Source organism: Equus caballus, chromosome 5 (assembly GCF_041296265.1).
Source record: "Equus caballus isolate H_3958 breed thoroughbred chromosome 5, TB-T2T, whole genome shotgun sequence".
Lineage (NCBI taxonomy): Eukaryota > Metazoa > Chordata > Mammalia > Perissodactyla > Equidae > Equus > Equus caballus.
The window spans coordinates 26028394-26048084 of NC_091688.1; the positions used below are offsets into that span (position 1 = coordinate 26028394).

General features: G+C 44.2%; 1 long non-coding RNA gene across 2 annotated transcripts; it reads left to right on the forward strand.

Annotated features, from left to right (window-relative positions):
• The first annotated feature begins 240 nt into the window (after nt 1–240).
• Nucleotides 241–18112, forward strand: LOC111773386 (uncharacterized). Of its 2 annotated transcripts, XR_011438578.1 has the most exons (4): nt 241–358; nt 6754–6876; nt 7369–8060; nt 18078–18112. It is a non-coding gene; the product is annotated as an uncharacterized lncRNA (long non-coding RNA). The 2 variants fall into 2 exon arrangements; XR_011438577.1 differs by lacking the exon at nt 18078–18112 and having other exon boundaries at nt 7369–8157.
• The last annotated feature ends 1579 nt before the right edge of the window (nt 18113–19691 follow it).

Here is a 19691-nt window from a genome sequence, read left to right on the forward strand (position 1 = left end):
GTCCAATCCGGGCCCTTTGGATACAAAGCTGCAGTGTGTGGGGCAACAGAAGAGGGAATCGTGCTGGTGTGGAAAGGGAGAGAAAGGACTGTGATAAATCCGTGGTGGATTTCAGAAGATGTTGCCCTAGTGACCTGAGAGATGAGGTCGTTCATCCCAGCTCACAGAAAGTCATTATTGCTCTTCTGATTGCATCTCTCCCTTGGGGAACATTGTGACAGCCCTTGGTTACAAACGCCCAGCCACTCAGGAGCGGATGACACACCAACCTAAGCTGATGGAGTGGTGTTAGAATCCAAGCTGGAAGAGCAGAAATGCTTTCCTTGCCCTTTCTAGCCTTTTTGAGGCATGGAGTCAGGTAAAAGAGGCAACTGCCAATCAAATGAATATAATTTTTTAAAAGTCAGACTCATATCTGAAAGTTCACCACGATTTAATTTGACAAATACTTATTGAAGGATACCCAACAGTTATAATTATTACTGATAATATAAATAAGCATATACTGTACTGAAGTTCGTGAATTATTATAAAGAAAAATAGTACATGATTCCTTAGCCTCAAAGTTTACAGTCCACTCAGACAGGGGCAAATGGTCCAACTGGCTTTAAGACAAAGCTATAGATGATGAGCGACACAGGAAGCATCCAAGCCTGGTGAGGGGTCAGAGACAATGGGTGAGGGAATCAGAGGAAGCTTCAAGAAGAACATAGTATGTAAGCTGTATCTTGAGGAATGGTGGGGTTTGGACAAGCAGAGAAGGAGGGCTGTGCAAGCGGGAGGAAGAGCATGGCAGCCAAACGGTGGTGGGAGGGTAGCAGTCACTTTTGGGGTGGCAGGTCTCCAGTTTGTCTAGAGCCAGGATGGCCGTGGGCCGTGAAGACGAAATTTGGTGGGCACTGGACAAAGACAGAAGCCTCGACCAGGCTGTCAGTCATGTTCATCTTGGGACTGTTTCTAACACGGATGCTACTTCAATGATCCATTCCATCTGCTCTGCTAAATGACTCTTCTAGAAAATGAAATGCATCAACTCTTTGCAAATGGCATATTTAATTCTGTGCCCCTCGCAGCTCTTAGTAGTGAGGCTTCAAGCGCACATTCCTTGCAGTCTTGGCTACAGTGACAATATTGTATTATTCTTGAGTCCAAAGATTTGTAAACAAGTTATTGCTGTAAGGTGAATTTTGTAATAAGAAAGCAGTGTAATTTTTCTCTGTTACTAATGTGAGGCGAGGGAGACAGGATAATAAAAATAGCAGCTATTGAAGTTTTTTCAGGGACCCTAGGGGTCACACTTCCCTGCTAGTCTGTTACTTGGAGGGACCTGGAAGGCAGGACAAAGGCGCAAAGGCTCTTCTCAGCCTTCCCTGGGGACTGCATTGATTGTGCGAAGAACTGCCTTGGGGCATCCGCTTTCCCAAGCAATCAATGCAACAACACGAGTGAGAAATGAGTAACAGCAACTGCTTAGCATCCATTCTTCCTTGTAATTAATATCACGTGGCTGCGTGAACAGCCCCAAGCTGTCTGGTGGAGAAATGCTCATTCAGGGAAACCAAGCAACAGACAAATACCAAACAAACACAAAAAGGCATGCTTGCACATAATTCTTGCAAAATGCAAAAGGGAAAGGGCTTACCTCAAAGCTGTCTATAACTGAATTACCCCTGGGGGTTTATGTGGGGTCTTTTTTCTTTTCCTCTGAAAATTCAGCTCATATATTTTCTTGCAACCAACACAAGCACTCTCTTAATTGTTCCATTAAAAGAGGTGTTGAAATGTTACTAATTGTCAAATGCAATTAAGTGTAGCAACATGTCACAGGTAAATTAACGAGAAGCTAGGTGCTGGGAGCGGGGAGGTGCACAGCATTCATGCTGATGGGAATAAGCATTATCCTCCCGGAGGTGACTCCTGCTTGCCTAACCACCGAACTGGATGCAGGGACACTGGCCCCTGATTACAGCTTTTAAGGGTTTCTGACTCATCAGGGGCCATTTGCTGTGAGTAATTTTTAGCTGCTCTGTCTCTAAAAGCTTGATAGTGATGTTATGAGCGGAAAGTGTTGGTAATTTAAAAAGGAAAAGTCAGTTGTTACCCTTGGGTAACCTAGAAAAGGGGAATAGTCTTTGCAGAGAATCCAGAAGCCCACATCTGAAACCACAGAGAGCGGCACCCACAAGGATGGAGGCGCCTTATGGACCCGATGCTCTTGCCTCAGTAGGTTATGTCGATGAAAATAATCCATAACCAATCTATAAATGAAAATTTGGGTGAGTTTATTCTGAGCTGAAATCTGAGGACCATGGCCTGGGGCCTTTCTTTCCGAAGGAAGAAAGGGCACCAAAGAAGTGAGGTATACAGAGTGGTTATATACTCCCATACAGGACGTTTCACATGTGATTGAAATGTCCCTCCCACAATAGTCACAGGATTGCCCTCTCGGCACAGTGCTTGATGGACACAGCAGGTAGTGGGTCTGCTATCTCAGAGGACTAGCAGGAGGCAAGTCTATTGTCTTGAGCTGGGTGGTCACAGGTGAGTGCAGCAATCAGTTCCTAGCCTAAGGAAAGATGTTAATACTTAAGGGAATGCCAACGTTGGCAGGGGGAGGGAAGTTGCACCTTTATCTCAAGGGCCTTTGTTCTTGCCGTAGGGAACATCTAAAGCAAATATAGAATGCGTGCTCAACGGCCTCGGTCAGGCCCTTTTGGAAAGACAAGGTCATGCCGAATTAGGTTTACACCAAATGGCTTCCTCATATTCTCCAATATATCCTATTACTTGCCATTTTTATTTGTCAGTTAGCTTTTGCATTCCTTCATTTGATTTCACATTCATTCATCTCACAAACATTTCCACTGTACTATATGCGGTGGACATTCAGAAGTATAAAACAGGCTCCGGTGACCTCTGCTTTCGTTTTCATCTATTTCATATTGGTGACGCACACACATTTTTAGCTGGATTGTAAGCTCTTGGATGGTGAGGATCTCATCCTAGCCTTTTTTTGTACCTCCAACATCTAGCACAGGGCATGGCATATATTAACGATGCAGGACATATTTAAGGAATAAACAAAAATAAGTAAGCAAGTTGGGAGAGGGAATTGCTTTGGGGGAAGAGGGTACATTTGGCTGGGAATTTGTGTTTGAGATGGTGACAGGACCTTGGAGGCAGTCTAAGGCTAGTCAGACACTTTGGAGACCAAGTTCCAGATGAGGTCAGAGCTGATGGTTTAAAATCGAACATCATTTGTGAAGAAGGGATAGTTGAACTGTGGCCTGTGATCTGTTCCTGATGCAGAAAGAGTGAGAGGCCAAAAGCTCACACCCAGGTGAGCGCTCCTAGTGCAGAGAGGAGACTGTGGAGCCTAAACAAACAGACAGCCAGTTTTATTTCTCCAGCAAAAATGGGTTTATTCTGGGGCCAGCCCCCTGATGTAGTGGTTAAATTTGGCACCTCTGCTTTGGTGGCCCGGGTTCGCAGGCTTGGATCCTGGGTGTGGACCTACACCACTTGTCAGCCACGCTGAGGTGGCATCCCACATACAAAATAGAGGAAGATTGGTGCAGATGTTAACTCAGGGTGAATCTTCCTCACCAAAAAAAGAAAAAAGGATTTATTCAGGATCAGCAAAGAATTGCAACTTGGAATCTTCAACCATGGTAAGCCACGATCAAGTGCCCCAGCATCAAGGGAGGAGAAGCTCTTTAATAGAGGGAAGAGGAAGTTGGGAGGGTGAGAGGACTATTGTAAACAAAGAGGTCAAAGTGTAGTGATTTTTCATTGGCTGAACTGTGACAGTCTCTCATTGGTTGAGCTTCTTGCCCATCAAGAAGGGGAAGTCTTTCTTCTTCCTGTTGGCCTCTGCCATGGAGGTAGGGCATGAGAGCTCCCCCTTTTACCCTCCTGACTCCAATTTAATGAGGTTTCTGTTTTTAATTTGACAAGGCAGAGGATCCAGACCCCTCTGTTACCATAGGGGAGGAAAAAGTTTTCCTGACCCTCTTCAGGTCCCTGGCTGGGTCTGAAAATTAAACTGATGAAGACAGATTAACAAGGGGAAAAGCATACAAATTTTATCAAATTTTTACATGTGCGTGGCAGCCTTCGCAGGAGAATGAAGACCCAAAGGAGTGCCCAGAGCAGGAAGCTTTTATTCCTTCTAGACAAAGAAGCAATGAATTTGTGAAGAATTGACGAGACAAAGGGGTATGGGCTAGGGGTAGTAAGTGGTGAAGCAGTAACTAGCAAGATAAGGGTTAGTTTAAGAAGATTTGTTTGCACAGATTTGTTGGCCCCAAATTCCCCAGCTCTGATGGTAAGAATGGCTTCTTTCCTCCTGGTACAGTACCTTTTACATAGGAGTTTTGTGATCTGTCTCAGGGAAAAAGAGTGGAGGGGGTGAAGCAAAGTGAACTTCCTGCTGCTACGTTTTTTCCAAACTCCATCAGTTTAAGATATTCAATATGCTGAGGTGCCATATTTTGGGGTAGTGTGTCCTGAACCCCATCATTACCATCCACCCTGTTTCTCAGTGCCAGGTCCTGAGTGGGCAGAGAAGTCAGTGGAAGATGCCATAACCGTGGGCCCTCCAGGACCAGTTCAACTGACCCCATCTTATCAACAGAGTAATTAAGAAATTGTCTTTCAGAAAATTTGCAAAGTCATGTAGCCAGCACATGTGCAGGAGAAGAAATATTGACCTGAAATGACCTTGGAACCAAAGATTCTCCTCCCTACAGAACCAAAGGACCAGGACATGACCAGAACTTAAAAGTCAGACTCTTATCAGAAGCGAGGGGTCCATCATTCAGAAAGATTTGAAGTTAAAATTCTTTCCCCACCTTACTGTAAATGTTTAAAACCTCATCATAAATGTTTAGAACCTTACCATAAATGCCTGAAACCCGCCAATCAAAAGCTGTACTGCTAGCATTTCTGCCTGCCAGCCGGTTCTCCCTAACCTCTTAAATTTCACCCCAAATCCTGAGTTAGTGAGACAGATCAGGCTCATGTCCCCTGTCTCCCTGCAGATTGTAGGGGAGGAAGACATTTCCTCTACCCACTCTGGGTCTTTCTGGCCAGACAATGAATTAAATTCACATGAGACAGAATAACAGGGAAAATTAAACGGAGCTTTATAACGTGTATACATGGGAGAGACTTAGGCAAACTGAGCAACTTGTCAAAATGGTGGAAGCTCTCATCTTAAATACCACCCCCACCTAAAGACAAAGGAGGATGTTGGGGGAGGGGGGAGTCAGTTATGGGAGGTTACCAGACAAGTACACTAAACAAGAGTCAGATTATTATGCAGATTTAAGTGCTTGCCTTCCATGTGGATAAGAGCTTCTAGAGATAAAGCCATCCTCCCTTCTTCCTGGTACAGAGAGGGAGACACCTTTACAAACGGAGATTTCCTTTACAAACGTAAATGTCTCTTAACAAATGGTAAGTAAATTCTACTTTTCAGAGTTTCTTTCCTGTCTGCAGTTTTTCAAAGTAACCAGCTCCAAGTAATCCTCGTGCCAAAGAGACATATCTTGGGGTGGCCAATTCCAGTCCCCCACAAGATCAATCTCACAGAATAAAGTTGATTTCTTTCTCAAAGGCTGATGCCCTAAGTAAATGACCTGTTTATGCCCATCAGGCAAGTGACCCCTAATTTTATGGGATAACAACATTGTCTTCCAGAACGACTGGGCCTTTCTGGCATGGGTACACAGTCATAAGAGGACAGTGGTGTGAGGGCCTGTGTGGTTCTTCCAACAGTCCATTCTCTAACATCAACTGGGTATCCAACAAGTCAATTCAATTCAAACTCTAACTATCTGTAGTTAGTGCAGACCCCACAGGTTAAGGCGCTCAGCCCAACAAGATTGCCCTCACTTCAGATGCCAGCCAGAGATGGGGTGCCCAGGTTACCCATACCTCTGCCTGGACAACTACAAATCTGAAGTTTCCCATGACTCCTTGCTCAAGTTTGATAGTTCACTAAAGCAACTCACAGAAATCAGGAAAGTCCTCTATTTACTATTACCAGTTTATTATAAAGAGTACAGCTCCGGAACAGCCAAATGGAAGAGATGCATAGGGCAAGGTATGGAGGGTGCGAGGTGGAAAGCTTCCAAGCCTTCAATGGGCACACCACCCTCCCAGCACAGTCCATGTGTGCACCAACCGGGAAGCTCACTGAACCCCACTGTTTAGGGTTTTTATGGAGGTTTCGGATGTTTAGGTTTTTTTATGGTAGGTATGATTGATTAAATCATTGGTGATTGAGTTCAGTCTCCAGCCCCTCACTTCTCCTTGGAGGGAGGTTAATGGGGCTGAAAATTCTAATCCTCTACAGTCATGCCTCACTTAATGATGGGGATTCTGAGAAATGCATCCTTAGGCCATTTTGTCCTTGTACGAACATCATGAAGCGTACTTACACAAACCTAGATGGTGTAGCCTACTACACACCTAGGGTAGGTGGTACTAATCTTACGGGGCCACCATGGTATATGTAGTCAGTCCTTGATTGAAACGTTGTTATGCAGCGCATGACTGTAATCACTTGGTTGGTTTTTCTGGTGACCAGCCCTGTCATGAAGCTACCTAACCCCTCACCCTCTACAAGCCATCTCATTAACATACAAAAGACACTGTAATCTCTTAGGAGATTCCAACGGTTTTAGGAGCTTTGTGCCAGAAAAAGGGATGACAAACTCCAAATACTTATTTTTTATTGTACCACAGGGCCCATTTCAAAGATGTGCATGTGGGGAGCTCACATCACCTGGGACTGTAATGTGTGGGCTGTGCTGAGTATTTGCCTCCTGTCCTGGTATCACTCTGCCTCCTACTCTCCACACTTTTGAGGTAAGCAGTTTGGAGATGTCACTGCTCACATGGTCCCTGACATCCTATCAAAATCACCTCCTGGGACTTCACACTCCTGCTCAGCTTTCTGTGGAGACCCAGTGTTGTGGAAATTAGCCTGGGGTGGGGGACACCCCAAAACAAATAAAAGCAGGTAGTGCATGAAGTTACTTCCAAACTTTGGTCCCATGATGTTTGCATTTCTTTTACTTTCAATTTAAAACAATAGCTATGTTGGGGCTAGATATAGATGTGAAACTGAGTGGTTGTCTTCTCAAATAGTTCCAAAGTGGTGACCTATCAAGTTCACCTGAGAAGCTCCTAAAAAATAGAGATTCCCAGGCTCCACTCCAAGATATACAAAATTGGAATTGTCGATGGGTAGGGGAAACAAAGCGAGAATTCATCTTTTATGAACTCCCCATGTGATTCTCACATCTAGCCTCATTTATGTTTTTCATCTAATTATCCTCTTCAAATTTGCGCCCACAGTCCAATAAAGACACGTACATCTCCCCGCTCCCACGTGTCCTCTTGGTAGCGTATAAAGAGACTCATCTTCTGCAAGGGGATGGACATAGAAAGTTGAAGACCCGGCCCAGAGCTTAATCAGAAGAGTAGCCAAGCTCCAAAGAAAGTCTCATTCCCAGCAAAAGCAGATCTCCTATGCCAAGGTCAACGTTCTGGTTGAAAAGGAATGGGATTCTGACACATGAGATGAGAACACCTGGGTTGATGTCCTTGAAATCTTAAATTCCTATGTTCTCCTGAACTCTCTGAGCCCGAGGAAGAGGACCATTATGTTCTAACAAGAGTTAGACTCTCACCTTGAAAATGATACAGAAGCTTCTCTAAGCAAAGACACGCTCGGCCTGCCAGCGAAGGACTGAGACTGTGCCCCCCAGGGGAACTGCAGAATCTAGCCAGGAAAGAATGCATGGGATTATGTTCTGACAGTTCTGAACCAAGGGATTGGGGGAGCAGAGCACAAATTTAGATAAAAGGGGACTTACTGATATGGGAGCATTTTTTTAACTCCTTGGCAAGGACCCCAGGAGATGGTGCAAACACGCTGCTAGGATGTCTCTGAAGCATAGAAAAAATAACGGCTCACACTAAGTTAGGCAGAAATGCCAGAATCACCATGGGAGATGCTAGAAGAAGGGATTAGAAGGTTCAGAGAGGTGGGTATGTTAGAATGGATATAATATGTAAGACTGGATGACTATGCTCCATGGAAGGGTCCAGAGGAAACAATAAAGAAGGTATTGGTAAGAGGGACAGCAGCATCACTAAGAAGGTAAGTGATGGTTTTCCTCTGTAGGCCTGGGGTGATAAGAGATACTGCTGTAGAAATAGGCTCACTAAGAACAATGGGGATGATAATACCCTGTAACAATAGTGGCTAGGTGGCAGTGCTGTCAGAGCCAGGTGGGTGCAATTATCATGAATAACAACAAAGTTACAGTGGAATCCAGGGGTGCCTGATCTGCGGAGAGTTATGGAGATGCTAATGGAATACAGCACCCCTGGGGCAAAATATATGAACAGCCAACAAGGGTACTGCCTAATCTGTACAACGAAGAAAAAATATCAAGAATAGATGATTAGAAAGCTGAGAGCAGTCACTCCAAGAAAATGTCATGATTACTTGCTCAGTTTTCAGATTTGAGCTAGTTTTCAGGTCTGGAACCCACTGACTGAGGGAGAGGCTGGGTTGCCTAAACACCATAGCAAGTGTACACAGTATTGAGTCTACTCTTTGTTCCTCAGAGGGATTACAATCATTTACTCCACTGGGGAAAGGGCAATATTCAAACATTTTAAGGACTCTTGGGCACAAGATATGAGTAGACATTGATACCTAGCACCCGGAAGTGTCATCGTGGCCTCACTGATGTAGTAGGGGCATATGAAAGCAAGGTAATAAAAATGGAGATTCAGCCCACGTCTGGCTCATAGTGGGTCCAGTAGGTCTGCAGACCCACCCACTGGCCATTTCCTTGGTTCCTACATGTGTAATTGGAGAAGACATACTTGGTAGTTGGCACAACCATCCTTTAGTTCCTTGGCCTGAGGAGTAAGAGTTATTATTCTGGGGAAGGCTAAGTGAAAGCCTCTGAATTGGCCACCACTCCCACTCCAGGCCAAGATCATAAATCACAAACAATATCACAATACCACATCCTAGTGGGAATGCCAGAAATTGATGCTGGCCTTAAAGAACTGAAGGATGTAGGGGTAGTGCTTCTCATCATAATCTCCATTTAATTCACCAATCTGGCTTTGGCAAAAACAGACAGATCCTGGAGCATAACAGTGAATTAATCAAAAACTCAACCAAGTGGTAAATACAAGTGCTGCTACCTTTTGCCATAACAGATTAACGTGGCCTCGGGCACATTATATGAAGGTATTGACTGGTGAATGTGTTTTTTTCCATCTCTATCAAAAAAGAGAATCAAACAATTGATATTCACTTGGAACAGACATAGGTATATATTTACAGTTTTGCCTCATCTGCTTCCATCCTATGTCATAATATAATCCAAGGAGAACTGGGTCATCTAAACATCTCACAGAGTATCAAACTGATTTACTATACTGATAACATCCTGCTAATCAGACTGGATGAGCATGTTCAAGGCCTTGGTAAGACATATTCATTCCAGAGGGTGGGAGATAAACCCTATGAAAATTTGGGGGCCCTTCAGATCAATAAAATTTTTAGGGATATCTTGGATTAGAGCATGTTGTGATATCACCACTAAAGTTAAGGATAATTTATTGTGCCTTGCACCTCCCATCATGAAGAAGAAAATGCAATACCTCTTTGGATTCTGGAGGTAGATATTCTACACATGGGAATACTGTACAACCCATATACCAGGTGACATAGTAGCTGTCATCCCAGGATCCTGAGACAAGGCCATGTACAGAAGAGAATTACACACATTTTGAGAAACTGCTCATAGAGTGCTACTTGTCTCCAGGAGTGATGGAACACTTCACTATAGGACATTAAGTGACCATGCATCTGGAATCACCTATCATGAGCTGAGTTTGCTCAGATCCACCAAATCATAAGGTCAGAAGGGCCCAGATTTCCTTGATGGAAGTGATACATCTGCGATTGAGCACAAGCAGGACCAGAAGGCACAAGAAACTTGCACAATCGAGTAGTCCAGACCCCATGACCTCTGCCACTGTTGCACCAGAGCCTTTTCCTTAGCTCACATGTGTGGCCGCATATAGGATCCCTTATGACCAGTGATGAAGGAGGAAAAAAACTCAATTTTGGTTCATGAGTGGGTTGGCTTGGTGTGTGGGTATGTTTTGTAGTCGAACTACAGCTCCACTCAGTGTTGGGCTTGAAAGAGTGATGAGGGAAGCGCTTCATAGTAAAGAAGAGCTCAGGAAGTCCACCTAGCCATCCACTTTGTGTAAAAACAAATGGCCCAAGGTTAGAATATTTATGGACTCGGGGTTGGCTGGCTAATAAGGAGTCTGGAAAGACTGGAAGATTGGGGACAAGGAGATGTAGGCTAGAGACGTGGAGATGGGCATGTGGAAGTGGGCCTAAAGCGCAAAGATCTTCGTATCACATGTTTATGCCTATTAGAGAGCATTCTACCATGGAGGAGATACATAGAACTAGGTACACAGAAAGACTTGGCTAGGATCCGTCATTGGCCACCCCTGTGTTAGCACAATGGACCAATGAATCTAAGAGCCATGCTGGCAGGGATGCAGAGTATACATGGGCATGGCAGCATGAACTCTCAAGGCTCATTTATCTATTGTTACTGTCAAATGACCAACCTGCCACCAAGAGAACCATGCTGGGCTCACGATTCAACTTCATCCCTCAAGGAGAACAACTGGCCACTTGGTGGCAAATTGTCTGCATTTGGGCAGGAATAGACTAATATTCCTGTGACCACTTAGGGAATATTTGCTTCTCACCCCTACAACTTTGAGCTCTGCATGTATAGAGGTGCTGTTTTTTTAAAAGGGAATTCCTGCTGAAATCCCATTGAATGATAAACTTACTTTCTTTTGGCACTTCTTCCTCTTTGTGCCCAGGGGTCAGCAGGCAGAAAGAAGAGTACCTATTTTTGCTTGAATGATTTACCCTGGTCATCAGGAGGAGGTAGGGCTGCTGTTACTCACTGTAGGCAAGGAGAAACATGTTTGGTTTTGAGTGATCCACTTGGGCATCTCTTGGTACTTTCTTGACCAGTTTTAGTAGGTGTTATGACTTCATTAAATTAATATATGTTAAGTGGAGCATAGGGTGCCAGATGGTGAATCACAATTCAACAACAGGCCACAAGAGTAATTGAAATAGAGAAGTTTATTAGTCACAGATCCTGGAAGAAGTATATAGCATGCCTCAGGGGACCACACGGGGAGGTCAAAGCAGGGTGCAGACAGAAGGAGAAGCTGGACCTGGGCACATTCCTTTATTAAGGTTCATGGGTGGAGTGCTTTGGGGCTCCTGGGCTAGGGCCAGATTGGTCAACTCAAGCCAAGAAAGGGGTTTTGGTAAGACCCATAGGAGTTTTATGTACAGGGTACACGAGGCGTAAAGGTGCTGAGAGGCAGGGGACACTGTTGATCACAAGGGCTGTTGAGGAAGTCATATCAATATCACACCACCACAATATCAGGAACTTACATATTTGCTTGTGACTCTGTGGGCTGCTATCTAGGTGGTATGCACTTGCATGAGAAGGCTAGTGTCAGTTTAAGATCCCCGTAGGCTGCTTGTCCAAACAAAATGGATGCCAAGGCAGCAATGTCAAGGAGTAGCTCAGTTGAATTCTCAACAGGAAGAAATGGGCAAGTGCAGCAATCCTGGTGTGAGGAGGGCACAGTGACCAAGAGCTCAGACCCCAAGGAATAAGGGTCTGGGGCATGCCACCAAGTAGGCCACCAAGAGCAGCAGAGGTACTAGGTAAAAGGGAGGGAATCTATAGTGGATAGCAGAGGAGGTGGGGAGAAAATGCTGTCAGCTGTAGTCCAAAGCCAGCAGCCGGGGGCGGGGCGGGGGGGGGGGGGTCGGCGGTGACACACGACTGTGTAGTTCATTCCACTAGTCTTCTTCTTCCAAGTTTCCCCCAAAAGAGGGGCTCACTAGGATCCAGGAGGAACTTCTAGAACTGATATGAAGAAGTGGATCCAAGCAGCACAAGAGGTGGACTCTGAAGTATGCTGTGACATACTGCCCAGATCCCCTTTCAGGATAGAGAATTTATTCCCCCAGCTGCCGAGGATAGTCCTCAACTCTCAGCTCTTCTAGGGGACTGTCTTGGCCTGAGAAACTGCCTCCTCCAAGGTCATGCCTCCTTCTGGGGAATCTAACATGCAATGACTTATCTTCATGGAGGTATAAAGACTCAGCCCATTCGCCTTGAGTCAGGATAACTCTGAAAGGCCATCCCAGCTCCAGAACTTTCTGTGAGGTCCCTAAGGCTTTTGTTGGGACTGCATCACATCTTAACTTCTCCTTCTGCCTGATCTTGTTTTGGTCCTGTCTTCAGCAGGTTTTGATCCCATAAGCAATTCTTAAATGACATCTATGTCTCATAGTCTGCTTGTTGGGATACCCTACTGCAACACCAATCTCACAAATTCCACCACTATTCCCATAACTGGAATGCTCCTCTCTCCCCTCCACATTCTTTGCTGCCTATACAGTTCATAGGCAAATACTTTTCTTCAGTGTTATAATTGATTGTGTGGTGAACCCTGTGTTTTCAGGCCTTACTCAAAATGCCATCACCTTAGAAGATTCCCTGGTTAACCTTTCTCCTTTCTGATCCATCTTTATATGGTGGGCTCCAAGCTCCCTTTCTCCACTATACCGTACCCTTGGTCATCACATTTGTTGCACTGTAACTCAGTGATCTGTTTATGAGACTGGATTTCTCCCTCCATGATGAACTTCTGGATGATCGGGATGGGACCATGTCATTATCTTCTTTCCAGCCCTAGTACCCATACTGTGCCTGGCTCATCGTAGGCTTTCAATCCCTGTTTGATGCAGAATGAAGTGCATTTGGTTTTTACTGCTGTGAAAACAAGGACAGGTAGTCTGAGTGGAGTTGTCATCATTGTGTAATTATTCTTGGGTGTGTACCTGTTGATCCAAGTTAAGAGAAATCTTCCTGACGTCAAGAGGAGGGACGTTTTGATTTAAAAGTTACTTTTCTCTCTTTCTGTAGAGCTTGGTACTCTAAGGTTCTCTTCTTTTCTCAGTGGGAACGTGGTAAACGCTAATGGATCCCCTGAAACACGGTGCAGTGGGCCAGCCTTGGCCCCAGATGAAATTGCGAAGCAGCAAATGTTTGTCTTCAGTTCTCTAGTAGCTCTTTCCTGTGTGCTTTCCCCCTGCCAGCACTCCAATACCTCTGCTATTTCATTCTCTTCATAAAACTTAGCTCTCGAAAAAGGACTCATTGAATCATTTATGGCTTGGTGTGACTTTAAGTCAGCGTGCTACTCTTCCTGGAGGATTTGCATTTTTTGGCCTCATTTTTGATTTGGGAACAAAAGTTTCTATGGAAAGTCTTACGAACTCTGTTCCTTCCCTTCATAGCGTCTATTTCTGCTTTAAATTTAATAAAGTTAACTGATATATTGGGACCCACAGAATGGAGGCTGCCCCAGTGGCCTGGCCACGTCACAAATCTACACCTAAATCAGCCTGCTCTTATGGGAAATGCCTCACTGTTAAGGAAACCTAAAACCAATCCCAATCCTCCAATTCAGCTTTAACTTAACTTACCCTGAAAAGTAGGGCCTGCCAGCCTTATAAGGGAATCCCCGACCTCCTTGCCAATCATGCCCGGTGTCCACGGAGCCTCTTCTAACACTAGAAAACCCGCTTCTACCCAGAATCCCTCAGGAAGAGCACAGCATGGTGTGTGAGGCACTGCTCCCCCAACCCACGCATTGTTTTCTCTTGAACAGAAGATAGCAAACTCGTTACTAAATTGTTTCAGTTTTGTCATTTGACAAATTACATATTCAATAAATAGTGTAATTATTGGATTAATATCTGCTTCCCCCTTCTACTGTTTACTCAGTGAGAGTAAGGACCCTGTTCTTCTTTTGAGCATTATGCATAGCTCTCTCCATAGAGCCTAGTACACTGTGAGTAGTTTATAAATAATGTCGAATATACATTTATAAGTAATCGTTGAATAGTTGAGAAAGCGTAAGAGGAGAGGCTCCACCCCATAGTTTCCCGCTGCCCTTCCATCTCTGGCTCTCAGCCCTTCCTCTGTTCCAGGGCCCATCCCTGCTCTTTCTGACCTGGCCCTTTCACTTGGTCAGTAGCCTGGGGAAGGACAAAAGAAAGGGCGGGAAGAGGAGGAGAGACTGATGAGCAAGGAGCACTGTGAGCCCCTGGAGCCAGGGAAAGAAAGCACTTAAAGTTGTCCAGCCTGGGGAAGAATGTTAAAGGGACAGCACGCAAGGCAGGCTACACTTAGAAAGTGCCTTGGACAGCTTCTAGTTCAAAAAATGAGACATTCAGAAGTTAGGAATTTAAACAAGCACACTGTATTCGTTTGCTAAGTCTGCTAGAACAAAGCGCCTCAGACTGCAGGGCTTAAACAACAGAAAGTTATTTTCTCACAGTCCTGGAGCCTAGAAGTCCAAGATCAAAGTGTTGGCAGGGTTGGTTTCTTCAAGGCCTCTCTCCGTGGCTTGAAGATGGTCACCTTCTCCCTGTGTCTTATCATGATTTTCCCCTTGTGCCTGTCTCTGTCCTAGGCTCCTCTTCTTATAGTCATATTGGATTAAGACCCATCCATATGAACTCATTTCTCTTTAATTGCCTCTTCAAAGGCACTGTCTCCAAATATAGCCACATTCTCAGGTACTGGGGGTTAGGACTTCAACATATGAATTTTGGGGAACACAATTCAGCTCACAATAGTCATCTAGCCAAACTGAGACAGGGTAGCCCAGGGTTAAATATAATATTTTCACAGTCGGGAAGACTAGGGTTGGAATTCTGACTTTACACTTATAATCACTTGGGCATGTTATTTAATCTCTTGGAAACTTAGTTTCCTTCTCTGTTAAGTGGAAATGAAAATAAGTACGGCACTAGTCCTACTCAATGAGATGATGTCTCCAGTGCAGAATGTGAGGACATTGTAAGTACTCAGTAACTGCCAGTACTGGTAGCCATTGTTGTTTTTGTTGCTATCACTGCCATTATTACTAGTCTCCTTTTCTGTAAAATGGGGCTAATAAAATTCCCACTGACTTGGAGTTGTTGTTAGGATGGTATAAGAGGACATGGCAAAAAGCTTACACATTGCCTGCCACAGAGTGTGTTCTTGAAAAATGTGAGCTGTGGCCATCATCTTCGTGGGACAAGAACCCAGTTTTCTGAAGCAGTATATCTTCCTTTCATCCTGCTGAATAGGATCTGATGTAGCAAAACTATGCTTATGCTTAATAAGATGCAAATTTTCTTGTCGGGGCAGTTTTAACCAGTAAAGCCACCTATTTTATGCAGGAGCTCATATTTCAGTTATTACAACCTGAAATGAAGCAGCATAGGAGAAGCCACAACTTATAAAATTATTCAGCTAGAGGGGGGTGGGATCAGTGTTTCAAATTACATAGTGAAGAAATGTTCAGGTTCAATATGGGTGATTAACCGTTTGATACCTTGTCAGGCTTTGACAAGCTCTCCCTCTATTTTTTTTACACCTCTTGCTATGTCTCATGTAATTAAGAAATGGTGCTGAGTTCTTGTCATCCACCATTAAGGACTAGTCACAGATAGTTTCATAACATCTGCTTCTTGCAACCTTCTAATTATCCATAAAAATCTGGCAGCGGGACCTGACAGTTTATCCGGAACACTGAATGTGAATACAAAATAGGGCACTTTGCTTCCAGATACAGAGTGATGGTATAAAGCAGGTACTCTCTAACCTCTTATTTTGCAGGCAGCTATGTTGCCTGTTCAAATCAGAGTTAGGTGCATGTCTTCTCAATAAAGACTCAATTTTGAAAAGCATCTCTTGACAAAATGAATGTGGGTCAGGAATACCTTAACGGTGCTGTGTCAGAACCTGCTGTCAGTTGTTGCTCTGTTCCTTTCTTTACAATCCAGCCAGACGCCGTTACTTCCCTGCCCCTATCTACAGACTTTGAGCTGTCCATGCCCTGATAGGAAGAATTGTGGAACTCTTGACGGGGCCTGACACTTGCCTCTAGCAAGGTCAACTTCTAGCCTCCTGTTGCTTGTTTCATTGTAGTGGGTGCCTTTCTTGCCCACTAACCTGCCTGGCTTTTCGACCCATTGCCTCACCTTGACTGTAGGAAATGCATCTTCCTGAATCCCTACATTGTGTGCATTTGGTCTGCTGAACCACAACTCAATTCTGATCATTGGTCACAATGTGTCTTCCCTCTGCCAACGTATACCTCCAACATCCCTTTGGACCCATGGATGGTTTGCTTCTGCCCTTTGGTTCTGAATCCACAGATGCCTATCAGCCCATTCGGTTTTAGATCCCTAATTGGTTGAGGCCTCTGTTTTTTTGAGTGTCTTGTGATCTCCTCTGGGCTGTGACCTCACAGTCTTGCCTCAGTTCTCCCGGTCCCACTGTCTTTCCTCTTCTCTGTGTCCTACTGCTGTGGAGATGCATACAAATACTCATGTTCCTATTTGCCATTCACCAAGCACTTTTTGTACTTACAATGACCTTAAGAAATAGGGACTCTGATTTGCTTTGTAGATTTTTGTAAACTGAAGTACAAATAGGTTTGCTGTTTTACCTAAAGCTGCAGACTCTGGATTTGAACTCAAATCTGTTCTGCTTCAGCTTGAGTTCTCTCCACTCAGTCACTGACTTCATGATCCAACATGTTACTGCTCAGAATAGTAATTTATCCGTGGTATTCATTTCTCCAGCAAACACTGAAAAAGTAGCTAAACATTATACATAAACTTTTATAAATATACATCATATTAAATGTTTAATTGATAAATTTTGTCAGTTCTACAATTCCCATTTTACAAAAAAATGCATTGAGAAGTTGAGTTTCGGGGTGTTGACAAGTCAGCAAGAGAGCAGAAGGTTCTTAGAACTGCAGTAGAGTAGATCATTGAAAATAGCACTCGACCGAGAGGCAGAAGAGCTAGGTGAGTTCAGGTCTGGCCCAGAATCTTGATCTTTGGTAAATTACTTGACTTGGCTCTTCCTTCATCTTGAAAATTGCTCGCTAAGTTTAGCTCTGCGTTTTCTGGTAGCCAAAGTATACTCGTGGTTACTTGTTTCAGATCGGTAGTCACTGGCCAAGATACTTGAATTTACTTCATCTTAGTTCTTGGGTCACAAAGGTTTCATTTCTAAATAATCCACCTCATATATTGGGTTTTGGGGGTACTATTATGATTCTAAATTACTGTGGCTTCTCTGAGTGGGGATCACCTGGACCATTTTCATGTCAAGAAAAGACCCAAACTTCTTCATCACGTGTTGGAGCCTGGGCCACCATGATGAGCCAAAACCACTTTCCCGACCTCTGAGCCTCTCATGTCTCATTGGCTAAGACGCCAATGATTTGAAAGAAAAACCAGAGGAAGTGGAGCAGAGCCAAGCTGAGACGTGGATCCTGGCCCTCTGCTGAACTGAGAGTAGTGGTGTGGGGGGACACTGGGCTTTGAGTCTTGAATACTCTAGTTCTTTGTTATCCAACATGTGGTCTTGGCATACAGCGGCATCACTTGGGAGCTTGTTAAAAATGCAGAATTTCAGGTCCCACTCAACATCTGCTGAATCATTTTTACAAGATTCCCAGGTGACTTGTGCGCACATTGAGGTTAAAGAAGCCCGACTGGTTTATTACTCTATAGAAACATTTAAATTTAGCTTCAAGTGGCAAGGAAGGTTTCACAGAGCCCCCTTGGAGGGGTGTAGAAAAGTTGCTGCTGTTGCCATCATGGACTTGACTAAGACAGGAAGGAATCTGGACTGAATTGCAGTAGATAAAGCTACTTAGCTAAAAGCCAGGCCTTCAAGAGGGCAAAGGGGAGTGATGTGGGCTTTTGAGGTGAGGCCATTAACAGTTGGATTATAACGCAATGTTCCGTAATGGTGTAGTAATGAAATGTAATTGATATAGTGGTGTTATAAAAAGGGACACTTTCTTTGTTTCAGGCTGTCTTTCTTCAGAGAAAGCAGATGGTCATAAGGTAAGGTAATGAGACAAAAGGAATTCGTTCTGTAAACATTTTAGTTTCTCCTTTGGCCAGCTCTTTGCCCAGCTTCAGGTGAGAACTTCCTGGTGCTTGCAACTACCAGGTGAGCAGTCTCCAGCCATAACCCTCACACATTTTTTATCTTCCTCTTTTTGCTGGAGGAAGATTAGCCCTGAGCTAATACCTGTGCCAATCTTTCCTCTATTCTGTATGTGGGTTGCTGCTACAGCCTGGTTTGAAGAATGGTGTAGGTCTGAGACCGGGATCTGAACCCGGGATCTGAACCAGCCATGTGGGGCCCCTGAAGCAGAATGTGCCGAATTTAACCACTATACCACTGGGCCAGCCTCACAACCCTCATACTTTTAAACCAGCTGGACACTCCAGCCTGGGGATGACATTCCTAGTGTCAGAGCTGCCCCTACTTGGGCAATCTCTTGAATGAGACCTACACAATATGGCTCTAGCATGAAGATGCTCCTCAAACGCTGGCTTTGGGGTGTTGGGCTCAGTGCCCTCACAGCCTCCTCGCTGATCACCTGCTTGCTATTTCTTGATTTATTTTTCTTGATTGTTCCACTTTCTTGAGAGCTCAAAACTTTTTCTTTTTTTAATCAGCTCTTCCCCAGTTTCTTTTCCACTAGTACTTTCCACCTGCCCCCGGAAAAGTATACTAAAAATTTGAAATGGCACTTATCCTAGAAAAATGATTACTTATTTTTGATTTATGCCATGCCTATTTTGAAACAAAAAGAAAAATCCTCAAGGCTCCTACAGTATGACACATGTAGCAAAGGTGAAGCTAAAAAATGAAAACTCACCTAAAATGAAGGTGATGGGAGAACGAGATAACTGTTCTAGAAGCTAAGGTTGATCAAAGTTGCAACTGAATTGCACAGTAAATTCACCACTGGATTGCTGGCAGCCGAAGAGGTGCATATAGTTACTTATCCCTGGTCGGCGGACACTAGACAAGCTTCTCAAAGATATTTTTTCTTGATACTGAGGTTGCAGGAATAAATAATCTTTTTGAGTGCTTCGAGTCTACTAGGCACTCGCTAAACCCTCAGCATGCATTGTCCTACCTTATCCTCACACCAACATTAAGAGATAGGACAGAGTAATAGTCCTGTGGGTGAACTCCAGAGGCAGAGAATCCAGGTTTGGAACTCATTTCTGCTACTCTCAAACTGTGTGACCTTGGGCAAGTCCATTACCCTCTCTTTGTTTCAGTTTTATCATCTATAAAACTGGAATATCAATCACATCTTATAAGGTAATTGGGAGCATTAAATGATTTAAAATACACAAGGCACACAGTGTCTGGGCCTTAGTAAGTACTTGCCATTATTGCTATTATTTCCACTTGACAGATAAGGAAATTGGGTCTTAGAGAGTTTAAGTGGCTGGCCCAAAGTCCGATGGTTAGATCATTTTGGCACCGGCTCTAATTTGATCCCTCTTAACCACTTTGCAGGCTGACTCAGAAACTTCAGCCTGCTGCCCACAGTGCACTTGGGTGCCAGTAGGGAGCTCCTCAGCATTAGCCTTGAGCAGTCAATGTTTAACTATG